This window comes from Syngnathus scovelli, chromosome 4 (assembly GCF_024217435.2).
Source record: "Syngnathus scovelli strain Florida chromosome 4, RoL_Ssco_1.2, whole genome shotgun sequence".
NCBI lineage: Eukaryota > Metazoa > Chordata > Actinopteri > Syngnathiformes > Syngnathidae > Syngnathus > Syngnathus scovelli.
This window is the reverse complement of record NC_090850.1, coordinates 5,790,720-5,817,252: the sequence shown is the minus strand read 5'-3', so window position 1 is coordinate 5,817,252 and position 26,533 is coordinate 5,790,720. Positions and strand designations below refer to the sequence as shown.

At 44.2% G+C, this 26,533-nt stretch overlaps 2 protein-coding genes and 1 long non-coding RNA gene across 12 annotated transcripts in view; 1 reads left to right on the top strand and 2 right to left on the bottom strand.

Annotated features, from left to right (window-relative positions):
* txlng (taxilin gamma) overlaps positions 1 to 5,725 on the bottom strand; it is a 120,559-nt gene extending 114,834 nt beyond the window's left edge. For all 3 annotated transcript variants that reach the window (XM_049719164.1, XM_068650471.1, XM_049719166.1), the window contains exon 1: positions 5,576 to 5,725. The gene's annotated coding sequence lies outside the window, so the exon portion shown is untranslated. The remainder of the gene's footprint in view (positions 1 to 5,575) is intronic.
* A 10,372-nt stretch (positions 5,726 to 16,097) lies between these two features.
* LOC137840203 (uncharacterized) lies at positions 16,098 to 18,849 on the bottom strand. Of its 2 annotated transcripts, none has more exons than XR_011086709.1 (3): positions 18,073 to 18,849; positions 17,144 to 17,218; positions 16,098 to 16,709 (listed from the first exon to the last, which is right to left on the bottom strand). It is a non-coding gene; the product is annotated as an uncharacterized lncRNA (long non-coding RNA). The 2 variants fall into 2 exon arrangements; XR_011086708.1 differs by having other exon boundaries at positions 18,202 to 18,840.
* Positions 18,850 to 21,443: 2,594 nt separating this feature from the next.
* Positions 21,444 to 26,533, top strand: part of ccdc102a (coiled-coil domain containing 102A) — a 215,283-nt gene continuing 210,193 nt past the window's right edge. For 5 of the 7 annotated variants that reach the window (XR_011086707.1, XM_068650373.1, XM_068650372.1 and 2 more), the window contains exon 1: positions 21,444 to 21,570. The gene's annotated coding sequence lies outside the window, so the exon portion shown is untranslated. Of the gene's footprint in view, positions 21,571 to 21,750; positions 21,797 to 21,844; positions 21,928 to 26,533 lie in introns of all 7 variants that reach the window. The other 2 variants (XM_049719157.2, XM_049719159.2) reach the window with 2 other exon arrangements.

Sequence of the window (26,533 nt, the reverse complement as noted above, 5' to 3'; positions counted from 1 at the left end):
CGCGATAAACGGGGAATTACTGTATTATATTATTGTCTGAAACCCCACAGTAAGTGATTCTGACGATAAATTCATGTGAATATTCAAGTCCCCCATAATAATATATTATCTATGTGGCTCACCAAGTCAGCCACAAACTGAAAATTAATCTAAAAAGCCAGAGTAAGCGGCAGGTAGACAGTAGATAACTGCAACCTAAAACGACAGCAAAGCTGATGAATGACGTGAACTTCAAAATGTTTAAATGAGTTATTCGAGCGAGGGCTAAATCTGAGACCAGAATTTGAAATAAGTGCTACATCCCCACCCTTCTTATGAGGACACGCAACATGAGAGCTCACAAAGTTTGGAGGTGAGGCCTCATTAAGCGGCAGCAATTCATTAGGTAGATCAGGAAATACGGGAATTTTCGTTTTTTAGTCTTTTCTTTTTTTGAAATTTTGTAGAAGTTTTTTAGAAATTCTTTCGAAATGTTGTGGAAATTTGTCTTTTAGTTAGTGGTAAATATACAACACAATCAATAATAAAAATAAGAACTAATATTGAAAATCATTTGACAACTGAAAATTTGTGGTTTGGATTAGTGTCTGCATGCTCCCCTTCATTCATCACAGCAGTGTGACATGCACAGAATGAAGTAAACATCATGTGATTTATCTATTCAGAACAGTTCTCACAATTGTTTTAGCTCTTAAATAAGCAATGACTTGGTGAAAACAAGTTCTCCCTTCTCATACAAGCGTTGGTTGGTCCCTGTAATTTTCTAGCGTATAAAGGACAACGTCACTATGCATTTCAAGACAGCATGTGCAGACCCAATGCAACCATCCATGTTGGCTGGCTAACATGACCTTGTGAAGCTCGTGCCATAATACAGAAATATGCCTCAGAACGGCGGAAAAGACAGACTAACATATATACTCTGATATAAGGGACTCTCAAAGTGGCAGTTTCACTGCACACCTCGAGAGAGAGCGAGAGACAGCGAGTGACAGAGAGAGCTAGAGTGAGAGAGACAGACAGAGTGAGAGTGAGCGAAAGGAAGACAAGGACAAAGTAAGGAATACCTCTTGTCCACTGAGGTGAAACCCAATTTACAAGCGCTGAGCCAGGGGGGCAATAAGGATAGCAACATCAGCTCTGTGTCCCTCATAGGGCTGCACAATATTGGAAAATTATGCAATATGCAATATAGGTGTTGGGTGTCTTGATATCAATATATCAAATATTTAACAAGTTCATAACAAAATTATTTTACCATCTAATGAAGTACCATATTTTCTGCATCATAAGGCGCACTTAAAGGGCTAGAGACATCCTTTTTTTTTTTTCAATTAGAACGGAATTTGATAGAATGTATAAAGTGAACACATTTGCCGCATTGGAAATTAAAAATGGACACCGATTACTAAGAATAAAGCTGAAATGAAATGCCAGTTTATCGATCGGGTCCCGCACGAAGCCAAACTGACGGCGCCATTACTGTGACGTCACAAGTTGTACATCTGGATGTCAACAAACCCAAACAACATGGCAGATGATACCGACAGCTCCGTTTCTAGCGGCAATATTAGCATCATTTTATCCGATTCAGAAACCTCTTTTGACGCAGAATATGATGAATCTAGCAGTTCACTTGGGCTGAGCTGAGCACATTTTCTGAATTGTGCCCCTCCCGTCACTCTGGTTAGGTTGGCATAGTAAAAAGTGCTCTTGGGGGCTTTAGAGTGCCGAGTTGATCTCGGCACATGAAGACATGACCACCTGCAACGTTTGGTTTAGGTTTTATAAGCATTTTTAATTTTATTGCTTAAATCGCATTTTCTCGACGAGCTGAGCACGTTTTCTGAATTGTGCCTCTCCCGTCACTGTGGTTAGGTTGGCATAGTAAATAGAGTGCCGAGTTGACCACTGCGCATGGAGAAATGAACATCTGCAGCGTTTGGTTTAGGTTTTAGGCGCATTTTTAATTTTATTTCTTAAATCCCTTTTTTTTTCGACGAGCTGAGCACGTTTTCTGAATTGTGCCCCTCCCGTCACGCTTCGACATACTTTTCAAAGTCAAAGTCTCAAAGTCTCCTTTATTGTCAATTCCTCCGCATGTCAAGACACACAAAGAGATCGAATTACGTTTCTCACTATCCCAGGGTGACAAGACAGAGTTCACAACGCACATACAAGTAAACAACACAGGAAAATTAAAACAAGAAGATGAACAATAAGAGTGATAGCACGCTAGCCGCTCCCGATGCACAGCAGAGTCCGGAAAGATAAGACAGAGTTCACAACGCACATACAAGTAAACAACACAGGAAAAATAAAACAAGAAGATGAACAATAAGAGTGATAGCACGCTAGCCGCTCGCGATGCACAGCAGAGTCCGGAAAGATGACAGTCAACCAGGCCACTGTGAACACGAGCACACAGCAGGCACGCACTGTCCGGTTCGTGGATCCTATCAGGCGAACGCAACCCATCTTGTCGTCCCGCGAACGAACGTACGCCAGGATAATGGAAGGCACGGCTAGACGAGCTGGGTTAGCCGCAAACCTTGCCCGACGTCTACGCGCTGGCCCCTCTTCTCTTTTTGTTTACATTCACTGAAGCTAAACGCGTACAACTTGAGACGTCATGAGACGTCACTTCCGGCTGGCGGCTCGGTGCAGTCAAACTCGTCTGTGCGGCAAATTTAAATTAAATTTTTCAGAGCAACAGCTTCCTTTTCGTTGTTTCGAGCGTCAATTTATATTTATAAGCCCATAAGCTAACTAAAACTGATTTATACATATACCGGTGTCTCTAGCCCTTTAAAAGCCTTTAATTTTCTCAAAAAACGGAGGTGCACCTTTTAATAGGGTGTGCCTTTTAATAAGGCTCCCCTTTTGTGTGGCCTGAATTCTGGTTTTTGAACATCCCGGTTCTAGAACAAATCGGATTTCGAATGAAAAATTCCAGATTTTTTTGCTTCAGTTGTCGAACAAAAATTCAGAGGGCGAACCTCGCGAGATGAGCCGAGAGGTCCTGAGAAAACCCGACCGCGCGGCCCGGATGCCGACTGACTCCGTTCGTTGTTATTGTATTTTCGTTACTTTGAGGATTGTATTAACCCCTAATCATGCCTCCAAAGAAAGCAAGTGGGAGCAGTAAAGCCATCCTAAAACACAACGATGCTCTTAAAGCAATGCGACAGTGAGCGCCCGGCGCGCTGCAGTTGCGCGATCGGACCACATTATGCTCCCTGCGCACTGAGGTCCACTTAAATTTTGGAAAGTACATCAGGACTTTCAGCGACGGCTCTGTCACAATAATGCGACCAGCGCGGTGCAGTTGCGCGTTCGACATACAACCAAACTCACTGTCTTCCTTCTGTGACGTTTTTTTTCCCCTCTTTGTTTACCATGAGTTATTGTATGCATGCGCCCAATAATGCAGTGCGCCCTGTATGTGGATTAAGTATAGAAAAGCCCCCACAATTGAGTCTGCGCCTTTTAACCCGAAGCGCATCATGGTGCGGAAAATACAGTAGCATTTTAAATGGTGGGGGGCACCATGACACATTGGTTAGCACTTTCGCCTCACAGTTCAGAGGTTGAGGGTTCGATTCCACCGCCGGCCCTCCCCCTGTGTGGAGTTTGCATGTTCTCCCCGTGTCTGCGTGAGTTTTCTCCGGGAACTTCGGTTTCCTCCCACTTCCCAGAAACATGCTTGGTAGGCCGATTGAGCACACTGAAAATGTGTTTACAATGAAAGAAATTGGGGTCCATGACCCAAGTGTTAGAAAGTCGCGTAGAATCGAAGCGCGTGAAATCAAGCTTCAGGTGTGTACTGTGTTCTTGTGGAGAAATTTTGTTTTTTTTCTTCAATTTTTTATGCTTTGGTGTAGTGCGTTGTAGTTCAGGCAATGCTTCTTTCTACACCGCCAATCTTGCGTTCGAAGCCTGTGATCGTAATTTGGCTCCAAAAATATCTGTCGGTGAGTACACTATCGTGTGAAAGGTTTGCTGGTGCCAAGTTACTGAATTGTTACTAGAATTGTATCCAAGTTTGAATTGGTATAAAATACTAAGCGCGAGCTAGCACTAGCTTCCCCGTATGACGACGCCTATGTAAATTAGCATAATGCTAACGGTGAAGACCCATCGGTTTTTTTTTCGTTTTTTTTTTAGGGTTTGCAAATACTGTCAGTGGATGGCTCTAGTCTATATTGTACTTATCTAATTGGAATGAATCATTATGCCTTGTATGTTACAGTTTTACATTCAGATCCAGTTAAGAACCAAAACAGCAAGAGGCTTCTTGGTCTTAATTGGAGAAAACTGTCCGCGATCTGTAAAGCTAGTTCCTAAACACTAGTGGAAGCAGAATAAGCTGAATGTTACATACAGACACACAGACAATGTAGATTGTGTGTCTGGCAGTGAAACCTTGGTTGAAATCGATAAGCAGAATTGCTTCAACCCATTCGCCCTTTTCATAAGGTGAAATGAAGCTAGATTTTTTTTATATATATACTTGCTTAAACAAACAAAAATAAAATCATTGTTGAAGAAAATTTTGAGGTAATTTTTAGTTTCCGTAGTTTTCAGTACAGACACTTAAAAACGGAGGGTGGAAACAATTTTTGGGGTGATAATGATAATAAAGATCAAATAATATGCAAAAAGAAATCATTATATTTTTCCCATATTGCCCAGCCCTAATGCAAATTCCACAGGAAGGCCGTAGGCCAGATTCAAAGTCACAACCTCTGCACTGTGAAGTACTAATCAGTCGAAATCCGTCTTCAGTAAAGTTAACCATACAGTATATATATTTTCATATGGATACATGATTTACAGCAATATTGGAATAACAAAATATTTGACAGATACAATCCTATATCCTACTCCCTACGCCACGAGCTAGCACACTTCCACCAGCACAGAATTTGTACTTTTAGTTCTTGGACAGTTCATAGCAAAATAAGATTCGGTGGCAAGTTGTGAGTCACGAGAAAAGAAAAAAATGAACTGTAAAACTTATTTGTTGGTAAATGTTATACTCTACTTTATAGATCACTTCAATTTGATTTTAATAAAATGAAACAAGTAAATATAGTTGTCATTTCACACCCTTTTCTAAAATTAGAGACTACAGACAAAATAGCAGTATCACAGTACTTACAGGAAGTTAAAATATTATATTTCTGTTTTTATAATCACATAGGGATTGTTGCTTCAAATGTCTCGTTAACCAGACGATCACCAAGCAACTAGTACAAACCCAGTTAGAGCAGTTAAACTGTCGCACTGACGTGTGACTGACATTTTAGCTGAAGGCGCCTCACTGGTTATTTAAAACGGATGAACCCTTCCATCGGTATTCAACCTTATCTTGGCACAAGTTCCTCCTTTTGTTAGCGGTGACTACTTTGCTAATAGCTAACACGAAATGTGAACTTCAGTATAGATTCCGTGTGTTACGGTCACTTCAAGAGCAACTGAATCTGACTAAAAGTGGCAGACAAAACGGTGTTAGTTGTGAGATGGTAGAAAATCAAATGATAATGTTTAATTTAAAATCTAAGGTAGCTACCTGTTTCAATGTGATCCCGTTGGCGTTGCTGTTATCAAGCTGGTGCTTAAAAGAGGAGGGTTAACGTCCGGTTAGAGCCTTTTCACAACAATGGTGAACAAGATCACAATAATGGCGATGGCGGGTGCGTAGGTCATCAATTCATTTTCGCATCCTCTCTGCTTTTTATTCTTTTTTATCGTGACGTTTCGTTCAAAGATCTGGAAAAAACAATATCTTTAAATATTGTGGAAGGTAAAACCACCTTACTCACATTAAGTTTCCACTCAAAAATATCCTGCAGTTTTTCAGTAATTTGACTATAAAAGTGAAACTTTGTATTATCGCGGGAAAAATTACGCTAACTTGACCGAGTTTTCAATCACGCATCGGTTTTACGTTATTTTTTATTTATTTTTTGTCTGCTGAGAGTTACTGTTTTGTTATGGGGTTTTCATGCAAATTTTATTTAACTGTTGCATAGCATACAGACACTCAAGTTTTCCATTTGTAGAATAAACACATATAACACTGGTGATTGATGATTGACTGATGATGAAGATGGCGGCGCGTGCACACGCAGCGGCCACTCTCTGTCCCGTTCGGTGTTTTGTGAGTGTTTACTGAGTGTTTGTCCGGCAGTTTTGTGTATGTTCGTCTCGTGTGATACGTCGTGCTACTAGTGCGGCGGGCATGTTCTGCTCAACATCGGCGGAAGTGGGTTTTATGGCGTTCTGGACTTTGGTGCGGAGAGATTAAGGGCGCTCGGACTGCTTCGTCATGGAGCGACGCCGGACTGGCCTGCTCTTCCTCCCCCGGTTGGACTGCGTCGTGAGCTCGGACTGCTCCGTCCTGGAGCATTGTTGGGATGCGAGGCAGCGGGAGAGGGGCCAGGCTTGCGGCCACCCCACCTCGCCCAGCCGTGCCTTCCATTCTACTGGCGTACGTTCGTTCGCGGGACGACAAGATGGGTTGCGTTCGCCTGATAAGATCCACGAACCGGACAGTGCGTGCCTGCTGTGTGCTCGTGTTCACAGTGTCATCTTTCCGGACTCTGCTGTGGATCGGGAGCGGCTAGCGTGCTATCACTCTTATTGTTTATCTTCTTGTTTTATTTTTCCTGTGTTGTTTACTTGTATGTGCGTTGTGAACTCTGTCTTGTTACCCTGGGATAGTGAGAAACGTAATTTCGATCGCTTTGTGTGTCTTGACATGCGGAGCTATTGACAATAAAGGAGACTTTGACTTTGACTTTGACTTTGAATATATGACACTCAAGTTTTCCATTTGTAGAATGAACATATATAACAGATCAGAGCACAAATTTGAAAGTTTAACACACAATTTAAGATTGAAATCCAATTTGGATTTGATCGAATATCACACCTAAGCTCTTTTCTAAACACAGCACTTTTCTAGTTTTAAACGAGGAACAAGAAATGGACATATGATTTCAGCTCAGACAAAAAAATAGAAAAAGTGTAGAGGAGTTATTGAATTTTCCTTTGTGAAAATAGAACTTCACAAAAGCAGTAGAACATCAACAACATGCTTAAGTGGTGTATTCTCACATTCAAAACTGGCTATAACATTTTTGGTTATAATGGCTATACATATTGCAGCAACTTTGTATATACAAACCGGATTCGGTTGAAGTTGGGAAATTGTGTAAAATGTATATAGAAACAAAATACAACGATTTGAAAATCCTTTTCAACCTATATTTAATTGAATACACTACAAAGACAACATTTTAATGCTCAAACTCGTAAACTTTATTTAATTTTTCAAATAATAATTGACTTAGAATTTCATGGCTGCAACACGTGCAATAGAAGTTGGGAAAGGGCATGTTTACCACTTCGTTACATCACCTTTCCTTTTGATAACACTCAATAAACGTTTTGGAAGAGAGGAGACGAATTCTCTTAGCTTCTCATGTGGAATTCTTTCCCATTCTTGCTTGACGAACTGCTTCAGTTGTTCAACAGTCCGGGGTCTTCCCTGTCGTATTTTACGCTTCATAATGCACCACACATTTTCAATGGGAGACAGGTCTGGACTGCAAGCGGGCCAGGGGAGAACTTGGACTCTTTTACTTCAAAGCCACGCTGTTGTAACACGTGCAGAATGTGGCTTGGCATTATCTTGCTGAAATAAACAGCAGTGCCCATTAAAAAGACGTCACTTGGATGGCAGCATATGTTGGTCCAAAATCTGTATGTATGTTGGAATAATTTTAAGTGAAGCTTTGGCCTGCCAGACCTGGAGGCCTCACCTTTACGAGTTTATCTTTTCCTTTTATCTCTTTGTTCCTTTTATGTGATAGGGATGTCTTTTGATCCCTGTCAGCCATTTGTACCTTTCCTGTCCTTATGTTGTCTGTGTGTTTTGGTTCCCGTAAGAGTCCTTCACTAACAATGAGCAGGGCTTATTTGCATAGGTGAAATGTTCTTTGTTTGATTCACAGGAACTTCATTCCTTCTATTTAGATATCGGTTTGGTTCATAGATTGTAGTTTATCAGACCTGTTTTTCTTTGTTAAGGGATACATACAGTTAGAAGTAGTTGCATTAAAGTTATCCCATATTTACTCAATGTTTGTTTAAGGAACTGCATACCGGTTACCTCACGTTTGCTTAATGTGTGTTGAAATGTTTAGGACAAGTTACTTATTACTATTGTGTGTTAATTACCAAGTAGATAAAGTTAGCAAAGGTCTAGTTGCATTTGTTCCACAGCAAAGCGGCAATCAACGTGCGTCAGGACATTTGTTGACCTCGAGGACAGGTCAGCCTACTGTGAAGGAAGACAGCTGCGGACGGCCTCTGCGGGGGGTCAAGAGCCAACAGCGAAGTGCTAATTCACACCACACTACATTCTTTTGCTAATCAGCGTTGCTACAGACACAATCCCCCCTCCCTTTAGTGTAGCAACGCCTCTGTAACCAGGGCAACCATAACATTAAAAAGAGGGGCACGTGGAGTAAAGACTCAGAACTGATGGAGGTTGTAACTGAGATTGCTTGCTCTATCGTTCTCCTCGCGAGTAAACCTGTTCTGGTTGTCTTCTCCTCTTCATTCCAGCGAGTAATTTAATGTCTAATCGTATTTAGACCCAACAATGTACTTTTCAGCATTTATGTTGCCTTCACAGAAATGTAAGTCACCCATGCCATGGGAACTAATGCACTCTGTTGGATTCTGTCCACAATTTAGGGAGCGCGTTATCTGCGCCTCACGGCAAAAGCCTTTGCCAATCACCTGTTATCCAATTTACTCACTGCGTGCTCGTTTTATTTCTTCAGATTTAGGAAAATGCAAAGACACTGAAGCAGAAATTAGACTTACACAGATTGGTTGAGTTCAATCACAATTCTTGTTCAAAACGCTCTGTTTTCAGGAAAGTACAATACAGCGCTGGGCCCTTCAAGAGCGGAAAGTCTCCATTCAGAAAAGGCAAAGTCCAAGGTTGTTAGATCAGTTTTATATTCAGTAGCACATTGTGGGCCGAGATTGATGGGTGATGAGTCTTCGGGGTGGGGCAAGTTCGAAGGAGAGTCTGCTGATTGATTTGGTGTGTAGGTATAATTATATGCTTAAAGTGTTTCTTTTATTTATTTAATATGTGAATATACTTGTCTGCTTATGTACTTTATTCAATGAGGTTTGAGCATATCTGTTTTTGTAGCGAGACAGGACTTTTTGTATTTCGACCTCATTCCTTCAACCCCCATACCATCACAGATGTGGCTTTTGAACTTTGCGTTGATAACAGTCCGGATGGTCTGCTTCCTCTTTGGTCCGGAGGACACGACGTCTAGTGTTTCCAAAGACAATTTGAAAAGTGGACTCATCAGACCACAAAACACTTTTCCATTGTGCGTCAGTCCATTTTACATGAGCTCGGGCCCAGAGACCCCGGCGGCGTTTCTGAATGTTGTTCATAAACAGCTTTTGCTTTGCATGGTAGAGTTTTAACCCGCACTTACTGATGTAGTGACGAACTGTATTTACTGACAGTGGTTTTCTGAAGTCCATTTGGTGGTATCCTTTACACACATGTCGTTTTTTAAGGCAGTGCCATCTGAGGGATTGAAGGTCATTCAGTCTTGGTTTCCGGCCGTGGCGCTTACGTGCAGTGATTTCACCGGATTCTCTGAACCTTTTGATGATATTATGGACCGTAGATGTTGAAATCCCTAAATTCCTTGCAATTTTGCTTTGAGAAATGTTGTTCTTAAACTGTTCAACTATTTTCTCACGCAGTTGTGGACAAAGTGGTGAACCTCGCCCCATCCTTGCTTGTGAATGACTGAGTATGTTTGGGGAGGCTCCTTTTATACACAATTACACAATTAGCCTGATCACATGTGGGATGTTCCAAATAGATGTTTGATGAGCTTTTCTCAGCTTTCTCAGAATTTTTTTGCCATCTTTCCCAACCTCTACTGGACGTGTTACAGCCATGAAATTCTAAGTTAATTATTATTAACCAGCTCAGTGGCCTAGTAGTAGAGTGTCCGCCCTGAGACTGGAAGGTTGTGGGTTCAAACCCCGGCCGGGTCATACGAAAGACTATAAAAATGGGACCCATTGCCTCCCTGGTTGGCACTCAGCATCAAGGGTTGGAATTGGGGGGTTAGATCACCAAATGATTCCCGAGCGCGGCACCGCTGCTGCTCACTGCTCCCCTCTCCCCCAGGGGATGGATCAAAATCACATGGGGATGGGTTAAATGCAGAGGACAAATTTCACCACACCCAGATGTGTGTGTGACGATGATCATTGGGGGGGGGGACTTTATTTGGCAAAAAACAATTAAGTTTATCAGTTTGAACATTAAATATGTTGTCTTTGTAGTGAATTCAATTGAATATGGGTTGCGAGGGATTTTCAAATCGTTGTGTTTTGTTTTTATTTACATTTTACACAATTCCCCAACTTCAACCGAATCTGGTTTGTAGTCAGAGTTCTTAGTTTCCGATTGCCTAGGGAGGCCGTGAAGGCAGTTGGGGGGGGGGAGTGGGGGGGACACTGCGGTCAAGGCAGCCGTCTTTCGTTTTCTCGTGGTCAAGCAAGCCACTCTTTAAAAAAAAGTGTGCTCCTATTATAGGCTTAACGGTAAAAGCAAGCTGAGGACTTGCGGAACATAGCGAAATGTCTTTTCAAAACAAAAACTAGGCGATTTGTGCTCTTTTCACTTTCCGCCCCCCGCCGGTTTTAGGGAGGGTGCTCGGTGATGAACAAACCGAAAGTTGGCCTATCTATGGATTCGACATCAACATAGGGGACGAGATTAGATCACCACCCCGCAGGCACGGCCCTGATGACTGAGGGCATCTTCCTGCAGCTCTTCATTTCGCTATGGATTATAGATTCTTACTTCTTATTCGTATTGTTTTATATTGTGTGTTCAATGTTGCCCACTCTGTATCCTCTTATCTGCAGTTACTTCTCAAACACTTTGAAGCCGAGCTGAAAGACAAGCGATTGTCCAAATGCTCAATGAATGCTAGTAGCCCATCAGTACGGAGCATGAAGAGAGGTCAGTACCTGCCTCCAAGGCCAGCATTGACCATCATCTCTCTAAACATAGAAGGACTCTCTGCAACTAAAGAAGAGCTTGTTGTAAAACTCTTCAGAGAGCATCAGTGTGACATTCTCTGACTACAAGAAACCCACCGTGGACCTAAACACCACCGGCCTTGTGTGGAAGGAATGACCACCCTCATAGAAAGACCACATGAGAAACACGGAAGCATCATGCTAGCAAAAAATGGGACAATCACCGAATCGACATCAAAAAGCGATGAAAATGACATTGAAGTCCTAACTACTGAGCTAAGAGGAATTACCATCACCTCAGTGTACAAACCACCTCCTATACCTTTTGCCATGCCAGAAATACCGTAATTTGGAAAACCGAAGATTGGGATTGGAGACTTCAACAGTCACAGTACACAATGGGGATACGCTAAAAACAACGAAGATGGAGATGCAGTGGAAACATGGGCTGAAAGCAACCAGCTTAATCTGATCCACGATGCCAAACAGCCAAAGTCCTTCAACAGTGGGCGTTGGAAAGCAAGCTATAACCCTGATATCGTCTTTGTCAGTCATAACAACAGTGGACTGACCAAGAAGCTGGTGCTGGAGCCACTGCCAAAAACCCAACACCATCCCATTGGCATTACAGTCAATGCTGCAATCACCGCAGCCACAGTTCCATTCAGAAGAAGATTCAACTTTGGGAAAGGGAACTGGCCTGGTTTCCAAGAAGACCTGGAAAGAAAGATTGCCCATCTCCCGGCGGACCCCAAGAACTATGACATCTTCACCAAGCTCGTGCACCAGACGGCTCCGAAGAACATCCCAAGAGGCTGCTGCACAAGATACATACCTGGACTTGATGCTCCAAGCAGGAAACTATATGAGCAATACCAACAGCTCTATGACTCCGACCCCTTTGCTGAAACCGAAGTAGACGAGAGGCTCAAGACCTCCCTATCAGAATGTCGCCAACGGAAATGGCAAGATCTACTGGAGACAACTGATATGGTGAAAAACAGCAATAAGGCATGGAGCCCAATCCGAAGAATCAGCAACGATCCGTCAACTCCAACACAGCAACATTACACTACCACCGCCAACCAAGTTGCACATCAGCTGCAGTTCAATGGGAAAGCCACCACCAAACAGCCAAGACCAAAGGTAGACAGACTTCAGTACTCCCAAACAACTGGACTGACTGAGCCATTCTCCCTTGATGAGCTCAATCTCGGCATCAATGCTCTAAAGACTGGCAAAACCATTGGCTTGGACAATATATTCTCGGAAGAGATCAAACACTTTGGACCTCTGACGTGCAAATGGATCCTCGAGCTGATGAAGAACTGCATGCTGACAAGAAAAATCCCAAAGATCTGAAGAAAACCCCAAATTATTGCTCTCCTCAAACCAGGTAAAGACCCAGCACATGCAAAGAGCTTCTGCCCAATCTCCCTGCTTTGCCACCCATATAAGCTGTTAGACCGACTGATCCTCAACAGGCTGGCCCCAGTTGTTGAACCAGCCATCGTCCCCCAACAAGCTGGATTCTGACCTGGCAAATCTACAACAAGCCAACTTCTGAATCTCACTCAACATAGTGAAGATGGGTTTCAGAAAGGACTGGTAACAGGAGCCGTCTTTGTTGATCTTTCTGCCGCATATGACACTGTGACCCACCACCTTCTCCTTCATCACCGCGACGACAAAAGAACGGCTTACCCCAAGGTAGTGTGGTGACTACACTGCTGTATAACATCTACACCAATGACCAGCCAATGGACCAGAACACTGAGTGTTTCATCTACGCAGACGACCTCTGTATAACATCACAAGAGACTACGTTTGAAGCAGCAGAAACAAACCTCACCTCAACCCTAGATGAGCTACTCCTCTACTACACACAACAGCATTGAACAACACCTGCCGCTTGATAACTGGTTGCTTAAAGCCTACCAACGTGAACAATCTGCATCTCCTCGCTGGCATCACTCCTCCAGATGTGAGAAGGGAGGTCACCAGCCGAATAGAGAGGACAAAATCTTCCAGCGATGAACGCCACATCCTTCTTGGATGCGAACCCCCGGCCCAACGACTGAAGTCAAGGAGAATCTTCCTCAGCCATGTCCAGCCCCTCACAACATCTCAGGAAGAAACAAGACTCTAGCTATGGACAACAAAACTTGAGAATGACCCCCACCCATTGACATGAGAATCTCCCCCCTTCCGAAGATCTCCCACCCGGCTCAAAAGCACCACGGGTCCGGTGAAGACACTCAACCGCCTGAGAACAGGAACAGGCAGATCAAAAGCTGCTACGGCCAGATGGGGCTAAAAAAAACAGCCCAACCCTCTGTGAATGTGGAGAAGAGGACCATACCATGCAGCACTGCCTTGTTTGCCCTCTACTACCCAACCCCTACAGCTTAAAAGATCTCGCTGAATTCAATGACAACGCAAAAGACTGTGTAAAGACATGGGAAACTGTCATCTGACTAGCACTTCAAAGACATGAAAAAAAGACTTCTCAAGGTTTCTCATCTTTCCTCAGTTGGTGTTTTGAGTTTTTCCTTGCTTTCCTGGGAGTCAAATTGGCTGATGTTAAGAATAATTGTCAACTCTGGCCATGCGAAGCTGTTTGAGACATATTTCTGATTAAGGGATATATAAATAAATTTGACTTGACGAAACACTGCTTTTTAATGTACCGTATTTTTCATGGTATAAGTCGCACCTTTTTTCATAGTTTGGGTGGGGGTGCGACTTATACTCAGGAGCAACTTATATGTGAAATTTTTAACACATTATATATATATATATTTTTTGATTACAAACTGCATGTAGTAAAATATGCAGCGGAAAACGGTAATTGAGCAGTAGAAAGAAAGTTTGGAGTTAGTGAGAAACTTGTAAGGGACTGCCGAAAAGCGGACGTTAGTTAGTCTTAGCTAAATAAAAAAACAAAGTTTGTAAGTGACACGGACGACTAAGAAATTTCAGGATTTGATGATTTGGAGTGAAACAGGGTTGACAAACTTGTTATTTATGTTAGGTATTAGTAGTTTCACATTATCTAGGGAGGCCGTGAAGGCAGCGGGGTGGGGTTGGTATTGTCGTTGTTGGTTCATTGAGCTCGTTTTGTTAAATAAAGAGACAGTTACCAAACCCACGTCTTGCCTGGTACCTTGGTAACGCTACAATATAGTTACATGCGTAGATCTGTGGAATAATTGGAGCTGCAACTGACGACAAGTCTGACGTCAGCGGCGCATGGAGTTCCGGAGTCAACAGCCGTTTTTTTTTAATTTATTTTTTAAGTGACACAGAGGACGAAGATTTCAATGGATTTAATGATTTGGAGTGACACGGATGGTTTCATAAAATTGTTGTTTATATTATAGTTTGATATATAGTTTATATATAGTTATATGGGCCAGTGGAATAAGTTGAACTGCAACTGACGTCAGCGGCCACCGCACACACTTCCGGGGTTAGAGGCGCCGGTGTTTACACAAAGGATGAAGATTCTAATGGATTTAATGATTTGGAGTGACACGGATGGTTCGATAAAATTGTTGTTTATATTATTGTTATTTGATATATAGTTTATATATAGTTATATGGGCCTGTGGAATAATTTGAACTGCAACTGACGACGAGTCCGACGTCAGCGGTGCGCCGCACACGCGTCGTTATTTACATAAAGGACAAAGAATTCAATGGATTTAATGAATTAGAGTAACACAGATGATTTGATAAACATGTTATTCATGTTATAGTTATTTGAATCACTGTTAATGTTACGTCAGGCCCGTTCTCAGTTCCTTGTTTGTGTTTATGTCACGTTAGCATAGCGTGTCGTTTAGCCTGTTGTTGCTGGTTCATGTCTGTTCTTGGTGTTGGATTTTATCAAATACATTTCCCCCAAAAGTGCGACTTAAACTCTGGTGCGACTTACATCTTTTCTTTCCCTTTATTGTACATTTTATGGCTGGTGTGACTTATACTCCGGTGCGACTTATAGTCCGAAAAATCCGGTAATTGGTTCACATGAGGGTGTGGGTTCGATTCTATCTCCGGCCGGCCCTCACTGTGTGGAGTTTGCATGTTCTCCCCGTGTCCGCCTGGGTTTTCTCTGGGCACTCCGGTTTCCTTCCACATCCCCAAAAAAACATGCTTGGTAGGCCGATTGAGCACTTCAAATTGTCCCTAGGTGTGAGTGCGACTGCGAATAATTGTTCGTCTCTGTGTCCTGCGATTGGCTGGCAACTGGTTTAGGGTGTCCCCCGCCCACTGCCCGATGAGGGCTGGGATAGGCTCCAGCACACCCGCGACCCTCGTGGGGACAAAGCGGTACAGAAATTGGATAGATGGATGGTTCACATGACCGTAACGTTATTGAGCTGAAACACTAATATTTACATTAATAAATTCACTAGATATATTTGAAGCATTCAAATGGAATTATAAGTGGTGTATCTCAACCAGCCCACGTGGGGCTATCATCCTTCAGTTTGGGGTCAATGGGTCACTTGACCTGGGAGCTAATGAGCTAAAATGCTATTATTTACAGTAATAAATTTATTTTGAAAAAATAAACATTGGAATGAAATTTCAAAAGGTGTATCTCAACCAGGCTGTGTGGGACTATCATCCTACAATGTTTGGGTCAAAAGGTCACATAACCTAGGCACTATTGAGCTAAAATGCTAATACTTACGGTAATAAATTCATTAAAAATAATTGTATCTCAACAATTTGCAATATACAAAAACAGACCTACCTCTACACCACCATCAACACAGTTTGAATGCACACAGAGAGACAACACACACACAACCATACATTTTCAAACATGAATGGAAATCTATGTTAGTGTTGTGTGCTGTTTGCACAAGGTACAGGTCCACTTTCCTGCACTTGCTTTTTTTATTTGGCGTCCGCTCATAGTGTGACAGATTGGACTGAACAGCCAAGTCTAGAGCGACACAGACTTTATCAGAATCAGAATCACCTTTATTGGCCAAGTTTGTGCATGCCAAACAAGGAATTTGACTCCGGTTGATCTCAGCCGCTGGACAACATTTAAGTGACTAACAACATTCAGGTGACCAACAACATTTAAGTGGCAAGAACAGGATATTATTGCCCAGCGATGTCTCTGAGACTATGAGTGGTGTGAGTTCATCAGAGTGACAGCCTGGGGAAAGAAGCTGTATCTGTGTCTGCTGGTTTTGGCTTACAGCGCTCTGTAATGCCGTTCGGAGGGAAGTAGTTCGAACAGACTGTGACCTGGGTGAGAAGGGTCTGTAGAGGGTTGGGGAAGGGGAGTTGACGTGCTGGAGCTCTAGCTGGATCGAGGCGATGACCAGCTCGAGGCGTGGCGGTCGACTGGAATCAACAGCTTTGCAGTGGAACACTCTCCATGCCGTGCTGGGGTGCAGATGGGCAGGAGTCGACCTGGTGAAGAGAGCAGCAAAGCAAGTGCGTAGCAGGCCGGGCGCTTACAATGATCGTGGTCAGGAACAGGCAGAGAGTCAGGACGGGCGGCGATCAGAACGTGATCGTAAATGGGCAGTCGGCCAGGACAGGCGGCAGAGGCAAGGCTAGATGGGTCAGTGAACAGACAAGGTCAGCAACGGGAGTCAGACAGACAGAGCACAGTGAGGTAGCGAGTGGCATCATGGGGGAGATTGACCATGAAGTAACGGGCTCGCGGGGTTTAAATAGGATGCCTAACGAGCAGCTGGCAGGTGTGGGTGATTGAGTTGATTGGCGTGGCTGTGAGTGCATGGCTGATGGAAAGTTACCGATGGCCAGGCGTGTGACAGATATAAAGGCACTGTTCGTGAAACCACCTTTCACAGTTGCCACACTGGAATTGCAAAATGGAACAGGCTCAGACAAAATCTTTATCTAATCTGAAGATAAATGTAAGTGTCAACAGACAATCATTGCTGGTTGTAGCCAGCATAACGTGTGCTATAACGTTAACTATTCTGATTCATCAAAACTTTCTAAGTCCACAAATTATACTCACACAATTGGTAATTGGTGGCCCTTTCAGGTGGTTTCGAAGCAGAGCACATTGCTTAACTGCTGTCAGGGTCGAACACTGAAAGCAAACCAAAGTCTGTTATTACAAATATATGAACACTTTCTCACCAAATATGATGCTCTCCCATTATGTAGCTCAGGGGTGCCCAATACGTCGATCGCGATCGACCGGTCGATCGCCTAGCCCAGGGGTGGGCAAACATTTTGACTTGCGGGCCAAATTGGGTTCTAAATTTTGACCGGGGGGGCCGAACCAGGAGCAGATGGATGTAGTGTTTGTGTGAAGTAATATAAACGACCTGTAAAGGTCATTGCATGAAAGGTTTTGGCCTTTAGTAGGTAGTAAAGCATGGATATTCAAAGAAGTTTTTTGAAAACAAATGCATTTATTAACAGCATTTAAAAAAAAACATCCCTAAAAAACTGCTATCAGTGATTCTCATAAAATACGACACTGTTATTATGAATAACAGTCTCCATCACTTCAGTGCCTGCAGGTCAGATTAATGAAAGATGTTTATCTTATGAGATCACATCAAACGGCAAACATTCTGACCAAATATATCATCTTGAAGAATCGGTGAAAGCATACATCCAAATAAAGTACCGTAATTGCCGGACTATAAGCCGCACCGGATTATAAACCGCACCAGCTAAAATTTAGGGATATTTCATTTTTTTTTCTTACATAAGCCGCACCGGACTATAAGCCGCACGTGCACACGAGTTTTTTACAAAGAAAGACAGTACATAGAAAGCCTTTTTAACGTTTTAATAACATACTTGAACATGTCTTTCTTAACATTGCCTGTGATGCAGCAGTAGTACCGCAGCAACGCGGAAGTGTGCACGCGAGTTATTAGCGAAGAAAGACTGGACACAGAAAGTTTTTTTAAAGCTTTAATAACATACCTTAACATTTCTTTCCAAACACTGCCTGTGACGCGGCAGTAATACCGCAGCAACACGGAAGTAACACAGCACCAACACAGCAGCAACACGGTAGCACAGCATGAACAGGGCTGGTTAAAAAAAACATACCAGTAAAAGTAAAAAAAGAGCCGTCTTCATCTTCCTCCTGTGCACTGAAACTATCGAAGTCTTCCTCCTTAGTGTCCGATTGGAATAGCGTTAGATATCCCTCGCCTCGCACTTTCTCAGTCTCTCTTTCGTCGTCGGTTTTATGCATTTCTTCGAGTGTGAAGAGGTTCTGTTCATGGTAATCTTATTCATGCACGAAGCGCTAAATTATATTAAACTAGCGAGCGACACGTATTGCTTAAAAGCGGCATCATATGCATTTCTTTTATCCCCCATAATGACGGTTTGTGCATAAAAGCTTCCTGTCTTTGTGTGAATGCGGGTGTGTGCGTGATGCGCGAGACGATCTTCTTCGGCGCATTATCTCTTCTTCGTCAGTCTCGCTCTTACTTCCTGCTAGAGCGCCCCCTGGAGACCGGAGGCCATAGAAATCCATAAGTACGCTCCAGAGTAGACACAAGATAATGTCGTCAACATCGACTGTCTTTGGCTTAAAAGCGGCATCATATGCATTTCTTTTGTCCCCCATGATGACGGTTTGTGTATAAAGGCTTCCTTTCAGTAATGTCCGTCTTGATTGCGTGATGCACGAAATGTAAACACAAACTAGCGCGTCTTCTTCGGCGCATTATCTCTTCTTCGCCTGTCCCGCTCTTGCTTCCTGCCAGAGCGCCCCCTGGAGGCCGTAAAAATCCATAAGTACGCCACGCCGCCGTTTAAGGTTCAAAGTAACCTTCTGAATAAAATGCATTAAAAGTTCACATTCATTACAACTTGTTTTTGGTGAGCAAAATGTCAGAAGAATTGAATTTAAATGCTGATTGATTGGGTTTTAATACAATGCAGATTACTTCACTGGTTTATTTTATATCAAACAAGTTGTTATCAAACAACGTGTTTGATTTAAAAGAAACCAGTGAAGTGATTAAAAAAAGGAAAAACAAGATGAACTTAGTACAATTACAATGCAGATTGTCCAAACAGCGCCACTACTTTGTGTAATCTCTGAGTGATATGGCAGAGTAAGAGAAAGGGTTTAGAGCACAGGTGTGAAACTCAAGGCCCGGGGACCAGATACGGCCCGCCACATCATTCTATGTGGCCCGCGAAGACAAATTGTGCATCAAATTCGTGTGTCATTACTAGAATTGCAAATTGTCTTCACTTTTAATAATAGCTTTTTTTTTTTTTTTTATAAAAAAACCAAGACTGCAGAACCAGACGTACCAACCTGAGCACTGCCTGGATTGATTACAAGAAAGCATATGACTCAATGCCACATACTTGGATCACTGAATGCTTGAGGCTGCACAACATCAATGGGACTCTGAGAACCTTCATCGCCAACTCGATGAATTAGTGGAAAACCACACTTGAAGCCAATGGCAAGCCACTTGCACACGTGACCATCAAATGTGGTATATACCAAGGAGACGCTCTGTCCCCAATGCTGTTCTGTATAGGACTGAACCCCCTCAGCCAAATAATCAACAAGACGGGCTATGGATACCAACTCAGGAATGGGGCCACCATCAGCCACCTCCTCTACATGGATGACATAAAGCTGTACGCTAAGAACGAGCGGGACATTGACTCCCTGATCCACACTACCAGGATCTACAGCTCTGACATCGGAATGTCATTCGGACTTGAGAAATGTGGCCGCATGGTGACTAAGAGAGGAAAGGTAATCCACACAAAGGGGGTCTCACTCCCAGAAGGAACAATAGCAGACATTGAGGACAGCTACAAATACCTTGGAATTCCACAGGCAAATAGCAACCTTGACGAGGAAACAAGGAAAGCAGCCACAGCCAAATACCTCCATCGAGTAAGGCAAGTCCTAAGAAGTCAGCTCAACGGCAAGAACAAGTCCCTAGCCATTAACAGCTACGCCCTACCAGTAATCAGATACCCTGCAGGAATCATACGGTGGCCAAAGGAAGATATACAGACCACAGATATCAAGGCACGGAAGCTCCTAACCATGCATGGAGGGTTCCATCCCAAGTCCAGCACCCTGAGACTGTACACTAGCCGTAAAGAAGGAGGCAGAGGACTAGCGAGCGTGAGAGCCACTATCCAAGATGAAACATCCAAGATCCATAAGTACATCAGGGATAAGGCCCCAACGGATCACGTGCTCAGTGAATGTCTCAGACAATGGGCATCAAAGGAAGATGAGGTGCTGGAGGGACCATCATGGGAGGACAAGCCCCTACATGGGATGTACCACCGAAACATAGCTGAAGTGGCTGATATCCAGAAATCCTACCAATGGCTAGAAAGAGCTGGTCTGAAGGACAGCACAGAGGCACTGATCCTGGCTGCACAAGAACAGGCCTTGAGCACCAGAGCAATAGAGGCCCAAATCTACCACACCAGACAAGACCCCAGGTGTAGATTGTGCAAAGAAGGTCCTGAGACAATCCAGCACATAACTGCAGGGTGTAAGATGCTGGCAGGTAAAGCATACATGAAGCGCCATAACCAAGTAGCTGGAATAGTGTACAGGAACATCTGTGCAGAGTATGGACTGGAAGTCCCAAGATCCAAGTGGGAAACACCTCCAAAGGTGGTAGAGAATGACCAAGCCAAGATCCTCTGGGACTTCCAGATCCAGACAGACAGAATGGTAATGGCAAACCAACCGGACAGTGTGGTGGTGGACAAAGAGCAGAGGAAAGCCGTTGTGGTTGACATAGCCATCCCAAATGATGGTAACATTAGGAAAAAGGAACATGAGAAACTTGAGAAGTATCAAGGGCTCAGAGAAGAGCTGGAGAAGGCCTGGAGAGTGAAGACTTCAGTGGTACCTGTGGTCATTGGAGCACTAAGGTCAGCTGAAAATGTTTGGGCACCCCTGATGTAGCTCTTCAAAAGATTTACTGTTTATTTTAATTATTCAACTATTTTTAATGCATTTAACTGCACGATTATGATACTTCATTGAGGATAATATTAAGTAATAAGTTATTTTCCTCTGTTGTGAATTTGAACGGCTACAACTTCTTGTGAAGTGCCTATGTTTTTATCATTTTATAAATTAAGTTCTATCAAAAGAGTTCACGAAACAAAATTAGAGGTGTAATTTGGACGAACACCTAAGTTGCATCAAAAGAATACACTAGATAGTAGGGTTTAAATTAGGAAGAAATATTAACTTTACCGATAGTACTAATGTGCATGGCATGTGTGAACGTGTTTTGACCTAGTGTGGTTGCGGTAGTTAGCCTCCAACACGGCAGACCTTCTGCGCATGCACGCCTCAGATCGCGCAGTGGTCACATATCGCGTCTTGACAAAGGAAAACAAGTACTGGGATATTTTACCGAAATCAAATACACCCCTCTAGAAGAAAGACTATTGGTACGTTGCTCTATGTATCGTTAGTAGTTTGCATGAGCCCCATTACTTTCTGACTCACTGGTGTCAAATGACAAAAAGTATCATTCAAACTGTTGGATTTGATCCACAATTTAGGATGCGCGCTATCCGCGCCTCACGGCAAAAGCAATAGACAATCACCTGCTCGTTTTCTTTCTTCAGTTTTAGGAAGAGACTAAGACACCGAAACAAAATTAGACTTACACAGGTTGGTTGAGTTCAATTGCAATTCTTGTTAAGAACGCTCTGTTTTCAGGATAAATACAACACAGCGCTGGGCCTTTAGTGCGACAATGCTCAAGAGCAGAAAGTCTCCAGTGAGATGTGGCAACTTTCAAGGTTCTTGGATCATCTTATATCAGTGGTTCTTAACTTGGGTTCGATCGAACCCTAGGGGTTCGGTGAGTCGGCTTCAGGGGTTTGGCAGAGCTGGTATGTCCCCCCCCCCCCCCCCCCCCCCCGCGGATGACCAAACACACCTGAATGTCGTGTAAATTCGCGATAACGCATATCTGAACTGGTCTCGCAAAGGCAACAGCAGAAGTCACACTGATTTGTGGGTATGTCATTCCCCCCCTAGAGGGGTTCGGTGAATGCGCATATGAAACTGATGGGGTTCGGTACCCCCCCTCTATAGAGAGGTTCGGTGAATGCGCACATGAAACTGATGATGTTCGGTGCCTCACTGTTTCCAGTGGCACTGTCCTCACTCCCATCCTCTGGCTCCGCTGGCTCCTCCCATAGCACGTCATCGTCACTACCGTCCAGGGCATTTGATATGCAACATTTTTTTAAACCCTTGGATGTTGCTCTTTGGGGAAACTGCATCCCATGCGTGGACGATCCACTCACAGCGCAAACGTACCTGAGGCTTCTGAATCTTTCCTTTAGGTGTGAGTGCGTGATCACCAGACAGAAGCCACTCTGTGTATTTCTTTCGCAAATTGTCTTTGAATGATTTGTTGACCACAACATCCAACACTTGCAGCAGACTTGTCATTCCCCCCGGAATGATCCCTAAGTCACCGTTCATCGCCTTCACTTGTTTTTTGATTGGATCAGACAAGTGTCCACGAAATGCATCCAAAATCAGCATGTTCCTCTTTTTTCTGAGTCCCCCACGCTGTCTGCCCCACACAACCTTGAGCCACTCCACAACAACCTCGGTCTCCATCCAGCCCTTTTCCTGGGCATGTACAATAATGCCAGCTGGCATCGCCTCCTTAGGTACTGTCTTACACTTTAAAACTACCGTATTTGCCGGTGTATTGGTCGACCTTTTTCGATCCAAAATCGACCAAAAAAAATCGACCTCGACTTTTACACCGAGTCATAAAATGTAACTTCGTATTCATCGCTTCAAATGTGATGGTAACCAAGGCCGTTTCTCATGCATCTCATTGTGCGTTGCACTTAGAAAATTTGAACCGGGCGGCGTGCGCGAGTGCGCGGCCCGCTGGAAGTCGAATGAGGCTCAGCGATCTCCTCCGCGGTGCTTATAAACAGCCGATCCGCTCGGCGGGGGCTATTTTCGGCCACTCGGCGCGTGCGCACGGCCTCCCGGATGTGCCGGGCGGCGTGCGCGAGTGCGCGGCCCGCTGGAAGTCGAATGAGGCTCAGCGATCTCCTCCGCGGTGCTTATAAACAGCCGATCCGCTCGGCGGGGGCTATTTTCGGCCACTCGGCGCGTGCGCACGGCCTCCCGGATGTGCCGGGCGGCGTGCGCGAGTGCGCGGCCCGCTGGAAGTCGAATGAGGCTCAGCGATCTCCTCCGCGGTGCTTATAAACAGCCGATCCGCTCGGCGGGGGCTATTTTCGGCCACTCGGCGCGTGCGCACGGCCTCCCGGATGTGCCGGGCGGGTGCGCGAGCTCGCCGGCCGCTGGAAGTCGAATGAGGCTCCGCGATCTCCTCCGCGGTGCTTATAAACAGCCGATCCACTCGGCGGGGGCTATTTTCGGCCACTTGGCGCGTGCGCACGGCCTCCCGGATGTGCCGGGCGGCGTGCGCGAGTGCGCGGCCCGCTGGAAGTCGAATGAGGCTCAGCGATCTCCTCCGCGGTGCTTATAAACAGCCGATCCGCTCGGCGGGGGCTATTTTCGGCCACTCGGCGCGTGCGCACGGCCTCCCGGATGTGCCGGGCGTCGTGCGCGAGTGCGCGGCCCGCTGGAAGTCGAATGAGGCTCAGCGATCTCCTCCGCGGTGCTTATAAACAGCCGATCCGCTCGGCGGGGGCTATTTTCGGCCACTTGGCGCGTGCGCACGGCCTCCCGGATGTGCCGGGCGGGTGCGCGAGCTCGCCGGCCGCTGGAAGTCGAATGAGGCTCCGCGATCTCCTCCGCGGTGCTTATAAACAGCCGCATGCGCACGGCCTCCCGGAATTTGAACACATTTCGTCAATAAATTTCGCATATTGAATTTTGAAGTTTAATATAATGCAACAATTGAGCTCGACTTATACAAAGGGTATATCATAAAATCGTAAATTTCCGTCGAATTTTAGGGGGTCGACTTATACACCGAGTCGACCTGTACACCGGCAAATACGGTACATACAAATACCACTATTTTTGTTTTCTTCTTCTTCGTGACAGGGGTTCAGCATTCGCTTTAAAGATATCTGGCACCATCTAGCGTTGTGAATGGGTATAATGTCTAGACCCAGAATGTAAGACAACCCACACTTTTTCAGTCTTATTTCAATGCAAAAAACACCGTCTCATATTTGGGCCAATACGGTAATCAAGTACTGAACTTTCTTAGATGCCTTTGGCAGTGTCCGTGATTTAGAAAAACATCAGGCATGCATTAAACAGTTCCTTAAGGGTTGTTAGGCTATTCAGGCAATATATAAAAAAACATTTGTTATTTCAAATGCACAGAAATACATATCAGATCGTGAAGTAATAAAAAAGCCTTTGTCATTACCACATATAAAAAATGCGTAGTTATGTCTTCTTTACTGATTAGGTGTTTAGGTATAATTATATGCTTAAAATGTTTCTTTTATTGATTTAAAATGTGAATATACTTGTCTGTACTTTATTCAATGAGGTTTGAGCATATCTGTTTTTGTAGCTAGCCAGGACTTTTTGTTTTTTGACCCCATTCCTTCAGAATCGTTTTTTAGGACATGATTGCGGCAAGAATAGGTCAATATTCTGTTTAATCGGGCGATAAAGGCATCCCCGGGAGTGTCTTTATTTTTATGGCGCTAATTTGTGGATATGATATTTTGCCATTGTGATGAGGTAACTCGTACTGGTATTCGACATTTTGATACGGTTTGTTTAAAGCACACGTTAACACGTAAAGAAAATGTTAACCTTAAAAATAAAGAGAACTTTTTCCAAGACTCGAACTCGGGGAGAACATTCAGTTACAGTACACTGTGGTCTAGCCGGCCACCTCTCGAAAACCCAGCTGCCGCTAAATTCGTTCATACTTGCCATAAAAAAAAAAAAGAAATAATTTTACCATAGTATGTATAGTGTGCGGCTCGGTGGGGCACTGGGTAGCACGTCCGCCTCACAGTTAGGAGGGTGCGGGTTCGATTCCACCTCCGGCCCTCCCTGTGTGGAGTTTGCATGTTCTCCCCGGGCCCGCGTGGGTTTTCTCCGGGCGCTCCGGTTTCCTCCCACATTCCAAAAACATGCTTGGTAGGCCGATTGAAGACTCCAAATTGTCCCTAGGTGTGAGTGTGAGTGCGAATGGTTGTCTGTCTCTGTGTGCCCTGCGATTGGCTGGCAACCGGTTCAGGGTGTCCCCCGCCTACTGCCCGATGACGGCTGGGATAGGCTCCAGCACGCCCGCGACCCCCGTGGGGACTAAGCGGTTCAGAAAATGGATGGATGGATGGATGTATAGTGTGTGTGTGTGTGTGTATATATATATATATATATATGAATATATATATATATATATATATATATATATATATATATATATATGAGTATTTAACTTTTTTTAAACTATTACTAACACAAGACCAGTCCACTTCTAGCGGATGCAAGAACATTCAAGATCTCCAGTAAAAGAGGCACTATAAAAATGTGGTGTTTTTCAAAATAAAAGTGCAGCAATCCCTCCTTTATCACTGATAATTGGTTCCCAGACCACCCGCGATCGGTGAAAATCCGCGAAGTAGTGTCACCCTCTTATTTTTAACATACATATTTTTTTGGTGTATCAATAAATCTATATTAAACCATATAAGTGCATATTGTCAGGCAGGGAACAAGGCGAAGGACTCGGATGCAGAGTCGTTTCTATCTTGGATTTATTCCAGCAAGCACACTGATCAAAAGTACAAATCAAAACGCCTCTGGCGAGGGAAAACGCGTGGCAAAAAGTACAAACAGAAGGCGTCGCACTGAGGCGAGAAAAAAGGCTAAAAGTACAAATCAAAACGCCTCTTACGAGGGAAAACACGCGGCAAAAAGTACAAACAAAAGGCGTCGCACTGAGGCGAGACAAAAGGGCTATGGGAATCCAGGCACAAACAAAAGCGTCGCTCGGTGGCGAGACAAAGAGGAGGGGTCTTACTGAGAACTCGGACATCAAGGAATCGCTGGTGGTCGGGACGAGGCAAGACACACTGGCACAGGACAAGGGGAAGACACGGACTAAATACACACAAAAGGGCGTGGACACAGGTGCTGACCATTATTGTCAATTACACAGGTGCACACAATCGGGATCAGGGAAGACAAGACAACCAACACCGAGGAAGGAAACACAAACTGAAACGGAAGGGACGACAAAATAAAACCGGAAGTAAAATTACGACATCGACGAGACAGAAACCCGGAAAAATAAACGCGACCGCATGACAGAACCCCCCCCCCTAGGGCCGGATCCCAGACGGCCCAGGAGCCCCAGGGTGAGCCGCATAAAAGTCCTCAAAAAGTCCCGGGTCCAAAATATAACTAGGCGGCACCCATTGC